Source organism: Gavialis gangeticus, unplaced genomic scaffold (assembly GCF_001723915.1).
Source record: "Gavialis gangeticus isolate Ggan-Ray unplaced genomic scaffold, GavGan_comp1, whole genome shotgun sequence".
Taxonomy (NCBI): domain Eukaryota; kingdom Metazoa; phylum Chordata; order Crocodylia; family Gavialidae; genus Gavialis; species Gavialis gangeticus.
Window position 1 is genome coordinate 33,655,929 of NW_017729000.1, and position 6,423 is coordinate 33,662,351.

Below are 6,423 nucleotides of genomic sequence, written 5' to 3' on the forward strand. Positions count from 1 at the left end.
GACAGGCGGGTAAGGGGCAAGTGGAAGAGGAAGGGAGGTGCCACTGTTTATGGAGGGGAAGGAGGTGGCAACATGGGCTGGAGGGAGGTTCTTACCTGATTCGGGGGTTTAGAAAAGACTGTGGCTGCTGCTCCTGGAGCATCATCTGCTCATACCTGTGGTGGAAGTTGGGGTGTAGCTGCTCCTACAGCTTTGGTGACTGCTCCTACATCCGTTTTTGCAAAATACTAGATCTGCCCATGAACCACTCCAGTTTTCTGATTATCCATCATTTAAATTAGAAAAGGCAGGGACAATCGGTGTCCTCCTAGGCTGCACTTTTATTTATGTTTGTGTTTCAAATATTCCAGTCAAGAATGAGAATCTGAAGTTAAGCGTATTTAGGACCCGATCCAAAACCCATTGAAGTCAGTGGGATATTTAGATTTACCTATTTAAGATTTTTGGTGCTTTTGCTGTTTCTTGTGGGTTTAAAGCCTTTTCCCATTCCTGGTATTATGTGGATTTAATTAAGCCTCAAAGATCTCTGCTGGGGCTGGCCAACTTTTAAGTGTGTGGGGGCCAAAAGCCCCAACAGCTACACCAACAGGAACCACACACCTGCAGGACAAACCAGGGTGAGCCACAGGGCCTTTGAACTTCATACTGTGTGGATGCCTCCCTTCTGCTGCACTGTTGGCCTGCACCCCTTCCTGCTGCACCATGTGCCTTTACTTCCCCCTCTGCTGCACTATGTCCCCACACAGCTCTCAGCTGCCCCAGCCATGCCTTACTGCATTGCCCCCACACCATGGGGCAGGTGCAGGTGCAGGCAATGAAAACCAGTGGAAGGGGAAGGAAGTCTGGAAACTCCAGTTGCTCTTGTAAGCTGTGCTGATGGGAGGACCGGCCTCCAGGCAGGAGCCACAACTTAAACTGCGTGCAGTACATGGGCCATCAGTGGAACAGAAGTGCCTTTTATGCCTTTTAAGTTTGCTTAGTGTGCAGGACAATAGTGGTTCTGGGACATGCAACAGAGTCATTCTGTGCCAAGTGGTTTTCAGCTTAAGTAATTGAACCTTTTTTTTTTTTTATCAAAGCACCTAAGCATATATGTAACCATTTAGTGGGTGTGCTGATATGCTTAAGGTTGTATATGTATTTAAAAGCAACGCTAGGTCGGGAACTTGGTTTGATCCCTTAATTAACTATCTGACAAGGGTAAGAAATAATCTTTATTCAGAGATTAAAATAGAAACAAAATAAGAAATAAATCCATCCTTTAATTATAATTTGTATGGGTAAATTGATTTTAGGGATACAATAAATCCTTTATATCAAGGGTATCTGGCAACTCTTGCCTTTTGGTTTTGTGAATGTTCTGTATGCTATATATTCTGAAAATGTTTTGGAAGTACAACCATATATTTGCTAGCTTTTTGTAAGTTTGTTTCTAATTTTTATAGAATTAAGAAAGATTTGACATTTACAATTTCATAGATGAGAGATGATTAAACTTCCAAAAAGTATATATCATGTAATGTTTTTATGACTTAAAAATAACAGTATATTTTCAGGCATTTTATATTGTGTCAATATTCTGTAGAGTTAATTATGAAAAAAAATGACCCAATAAAACAATTTATGAATTTCTCTAAACTGCTTAATGAGCCCTAATATAAATCTGAAATTCAAATCACAGTAGAGTCATCATATACTTTAATTTCTAGTGACAGTTGTGGCTTGCCATTCATTTTGTCCTCTATTTTGTATAGCAAATTAACCAGGCACATGATTTTATGTTACTATTTTACTGAAATAGTTTAGATACGGAAAGAAATCTAAATTCCTCCCAATAGATTTTTAAATACCATCCCTCATAACAGATTTCTCAGACTATACATTAATATAATGTACTATTTGTTGGTTTTCTTAAAATTATAAAATAAGAGCTCTTTTAAATCCTTTTATATTACAGTATTGCATCTCAATTTATTTGCCATTATGTTCTTAAAAGTTAAGATTTTGCCCATCTGATGCCAAACTGAGTTTATCCATTAACAGGGTAACAAGGGTACTTGAGCTATACCTATGCATTTGCAGAATCTACTCTAATTCCTGAGCATGGTTTTGTAGTATGCCTGCCCATTTTGTGAGTAAACTTTGCAAGAATGCCCTGCCCTCGCATGATTGTACTCCAAGAAACATTTAGCTCTGTGCATTAACCTGACATCTGGGACTGCGTACAGATTTTTGAAGACCGTTATGTAACACTTTGTATCAGATAGCTCTGAAGAAAGAAAGGATCAGGACTTATCAAGACAGAAAACTCGTCCCACAATCTTTGATTATTCTGTGGAAAGTAAATGGAGTATAAAATATGGGACAACCTACCCTCTCAGTCTAGCTTTTTCTCACCTTAATAATTTCTCACTTACAAATTTTAGTTCTTAATTCTCTTTTCTAGTTGAGATCGTGTGAGATTTATGTGGAACAGAACTACAGTTTTTCCCTTAGGTATGCTTCCCTTCACAGTTTAAGAAAAATGGTCAAAGAACATTACATGCAATTTATTAATAAAGGAAAGTTTCTTCCTGGGAGTCTATAGAACAAAAGACTCCAGCCTTGTACTCCAAAGTCTTCCAAGGTCTGATGACTTGCAGGCCAGTTTGTATATGCATACAGATATTTGAGCACTTTGAAAGAAGCACTGATGCTATGTCTTAATTACGATGTGACAGCAATGACAATCTGTGTTGTCTTTTCTTCTTCTGGGGCGTGTGTCAGCTGCAGCTGGATTGTTGTGAAGGCTTGTTGGGATTCCAGTTAGCATTTTTCTTCCTTGCCAGCATCATAGATTATGCTTCCATCATGAGATGTAGTTGTATTAATAGAACTAGTGCTCATAGGTCTCTGATTTTACCTAATTTATTCTCAGCTCTCTGCTTGCATTGTATGTAGCGTGGGTTATTCTTCCATTATTATTTTTCTGACACTGTTATCATGGTAGGATTTCTATAATCTTTTAGCCAGTTCTGAGTTTATTTTTGTTTGTTTGTTTTGCAATGATTTGCAAAGCTGCACCTAAGATTCCATTCCAGTCCATTCCATTTTAATAAATTTGATACTACCTTGAACATTCAAGTTCTTAATGTCAGTGCAGGCAAAATCCTGAGAAGTTTTAATAACTTCCTGGAAAGTTTTAATAATATAAACTAAGGTAGGCATTTGGGCTATAGTACACTTCCGCAGTTTTATTTCTAGTACTATGCACAAACATAGCAATCTCTTACCATTTCTTCCATTTGCACCTATGTGTTAGGCAAGTAACTTTTTTTTTCTTGTGTTTTGCTGAGGTGCAACTTCCTGAGGCCTTGACAGAATCTCCAGGCACTTTCTTAAGAATTGCTCTCCTTTTTCTTTTCAACATTAGACCATTATCTACAACCATCTTTGTTTTTTTGTTCCAAAAGATTGATAGCGAAGGTCATTGTTATTTTTGTACAGGTCACCCTGGCTACTTTGTTTTTTATAGATTGATTACATCATTGCTCTCACTCCATTTTTGATTAGCTTATTTGTATATGTTGGTAAGTGTTATGATATCACGTGTGCCTGTTTTTGCAAGTCTTATACTTCTTTTATGTCTTGTCCTTCTGAGGGATTGCATGAGAAAAGATCTTCTAAAGGAATTGCTCTTCAGGGCCTGTATTTGAGTTTCAGGTTGTAGTTCTCTGATTTTAAAATTGTATACTGATTTCTTGAAGTGTTACAGAAGCTAGACATTTTTCAAGAATGTACTTTAGGGGTTTATGATCTATTTCAGCTATTACTATACAGCCATATATACTGTTGGGGTATCTGACATCCAGCAAATATTTGTAAATAATTCCTTTGAAAATAAGTTTGCTATGTTGACATCGGCACCCTTGGGGTACACCCACACATGGAAGCATGTGTGCTTCCAGCAGCTCAAATAGTAGTGGTGCAAATTTGAGCCGGGGCTTTTTGCCTCAGCACATGTGCCCAGACATGCAGTTTAGTGTGGGGCAAATTGTGCCACTTGCATCCACGCCAGAAGACAGGCAGGTGATCCAGGCTGACCTGGACAGGCTCAGCAAATGGGTGGACGAGAACCTGATGGTGTTTAACACCAAAAAATGCAAGGTTCTCCACCTTGGGAAGAAAAACCTGCAGCATCCTTATAGGCTCAGCAGTGCTACGCTGGCTAGCACTATGGAAGAAAGAGACTTGGGGGTCATCATTGACCACAAGATGAACATGAGCCTGCAATGTGATGCTGTGGCTACTAAAGCGACCAAAATGCTGGCTTGCATCCATAGATGCTTCTCAAGCAAATCCCCCATGGTTTTTTTTACCCCTGGATATTCAGGGGTCTAATTTTGCCCCCATGCTGCAAAGTTGCAGTGCAGGGAACTTTTTTCGTTCCTATATGTGCCTCTTGCAGCGTCTCATAGGGCTTTGAGACGCTGCAAGACGTATGTGCATGCTCACGTGAATGCACCGTTGATATATATGAAATTGAAGCTCCTTCCTGAAGCTGCTGTTTGTGAGGACTCCACTTGAAGTGTTGTTGTTTTATTTTCATTGCATTTTCAGTTTTTTCTAGGGTAATGATATGTTTCATGTTTTTTTTACATATTGTGAGTGCAGCTATTAGAAAGGAGCAGGGCAGAAAACTAGTACTGACATGTAATAAAATGTTTTCATAATAATTTTGGCTCCTTGCAATCTTTCTAGAATGCCATGCCCACTTTTCTGCAATATGTTTGTGAAGATGATGTAGGAAAGGCTAAACTCTTGATGTGCCATCCTCCAGTGGAGTATTGCAAGTGGTTAACTTGCTCACTTTGTCTGGTATGATCTATCTATAACTTAGAGCATCTAGTATATTAAATGCACTTGCCGTGAAGAGCTTAAAAGAGATGTCATCTTGGATGAATATATGGTAGCATTCCTATATTTTAGCTTTGTTTCATTATCAAATTTCTGTATATTTCAGGTCTCACTGGTGTTTGTTTTATGATGCAACAATCTACTTTTTCTATTATAGCCAATTGTGACACATGCTGCAGTTCCTTCTCCATTTAGGGTCTGATTGTTAATGGCAGTTGCCATAATATATATGAGTACATAATATATGAGTACATACTGCATACATGAGTGCATATTGCAGTGCCAATAGTAATTGGCACTAGGTCTATAGCATGATTTCCCCTCTTCCCCCCCCGCATTCTGGCATCTTGTGCTTTCAAACACACCAGGAAATCTTTCTTAATTCCTTCAGTTGTGAGATGGTGTTTTATGGATCCCACTATCATTAGGATTTTTATTAAACTTAATTATTTTCAGGCTTTCAGTCCCTCTAAAAATTTTTTTTAGCATGCTTATTTCAGATAGAATTTAGGTTCTGGGTTTTTTTTTTTTTTTCCTGATACTTGATTGATTTTTCCCTACTACATAGACTGGATGATCTCAAGTCTGCTAGTCTGTATAATTTGGATGATGTTACTGTCATACTGTGAGCTAAATTTTCATATAGTCCAGTGATGCTTAACCTGTCTGGCCCTAGGGGCTGGATGAATGGTGAGGTGGTGGTCTTCAGGATCAGTTTATAGATGGGATTCAGCCAAATGCAGACCTGACCCTGCAGGTGGCCTGACCCTTCACGTCACAAGCAATTGTAGAGGGACTCTTGGTGCCAGATAGACCATCCATTGATGCAGTCTAATACACAGGGCTGCATCATCCAGCCTGTAGGGCTTCCCACAGGTCTGGAAATTTGGCAGATGGTGAGCAGCAACTAGTCCTCCTCTGCCACCAATTTTCCAGACCAGAGGTAGATCACCACTTCTACAGTCCATGTAGCTTGTGTGTCCTCACATAAATTTGAGTTCTAACATAGTTACCATGTGTGCCTATGCAGAGAAATGTATGGAACAACAAAATATTTTTATTTATTCTGCATTTTAACCAAAAAGATTTGTGCGTCATTGGTTCTTCACTCCCCTCCTTGGACATGTTCTCCAGTTACGTGCACAATATGGAGTGGGGGGCCGACTGCCACCTCTAGCCTCTGGGACATCCAACACATTCAGCACACTGCAGTGGGGCCTTGGGGCACTGGCTCTCTGCCCCAAGCCCTGGCCACAGCTCCCTTTCTGCTGCAGGGCTGGAGGTACGGCTGACTGCTGCTGCCTTCTTCTCTCAGGGCCTTTGAGGCTCTTCAGAGGGGTCTCTTTGCTCCCTCTGCTGGGTCAGCTCACCTCAGGTCTTCTTAGGCTTCCTGTATCGTTCCCCAGAGTCGCTATCATTAGCTCCCACACCAGTTCGGCTGCTGCTTTTATCTCCTCTGGCAGTCCCTCCCTGGCTTGCAAACCGGCCATCCAGGGCTCAGGGTGGCAGGCCCCCAACTCCTTGCGA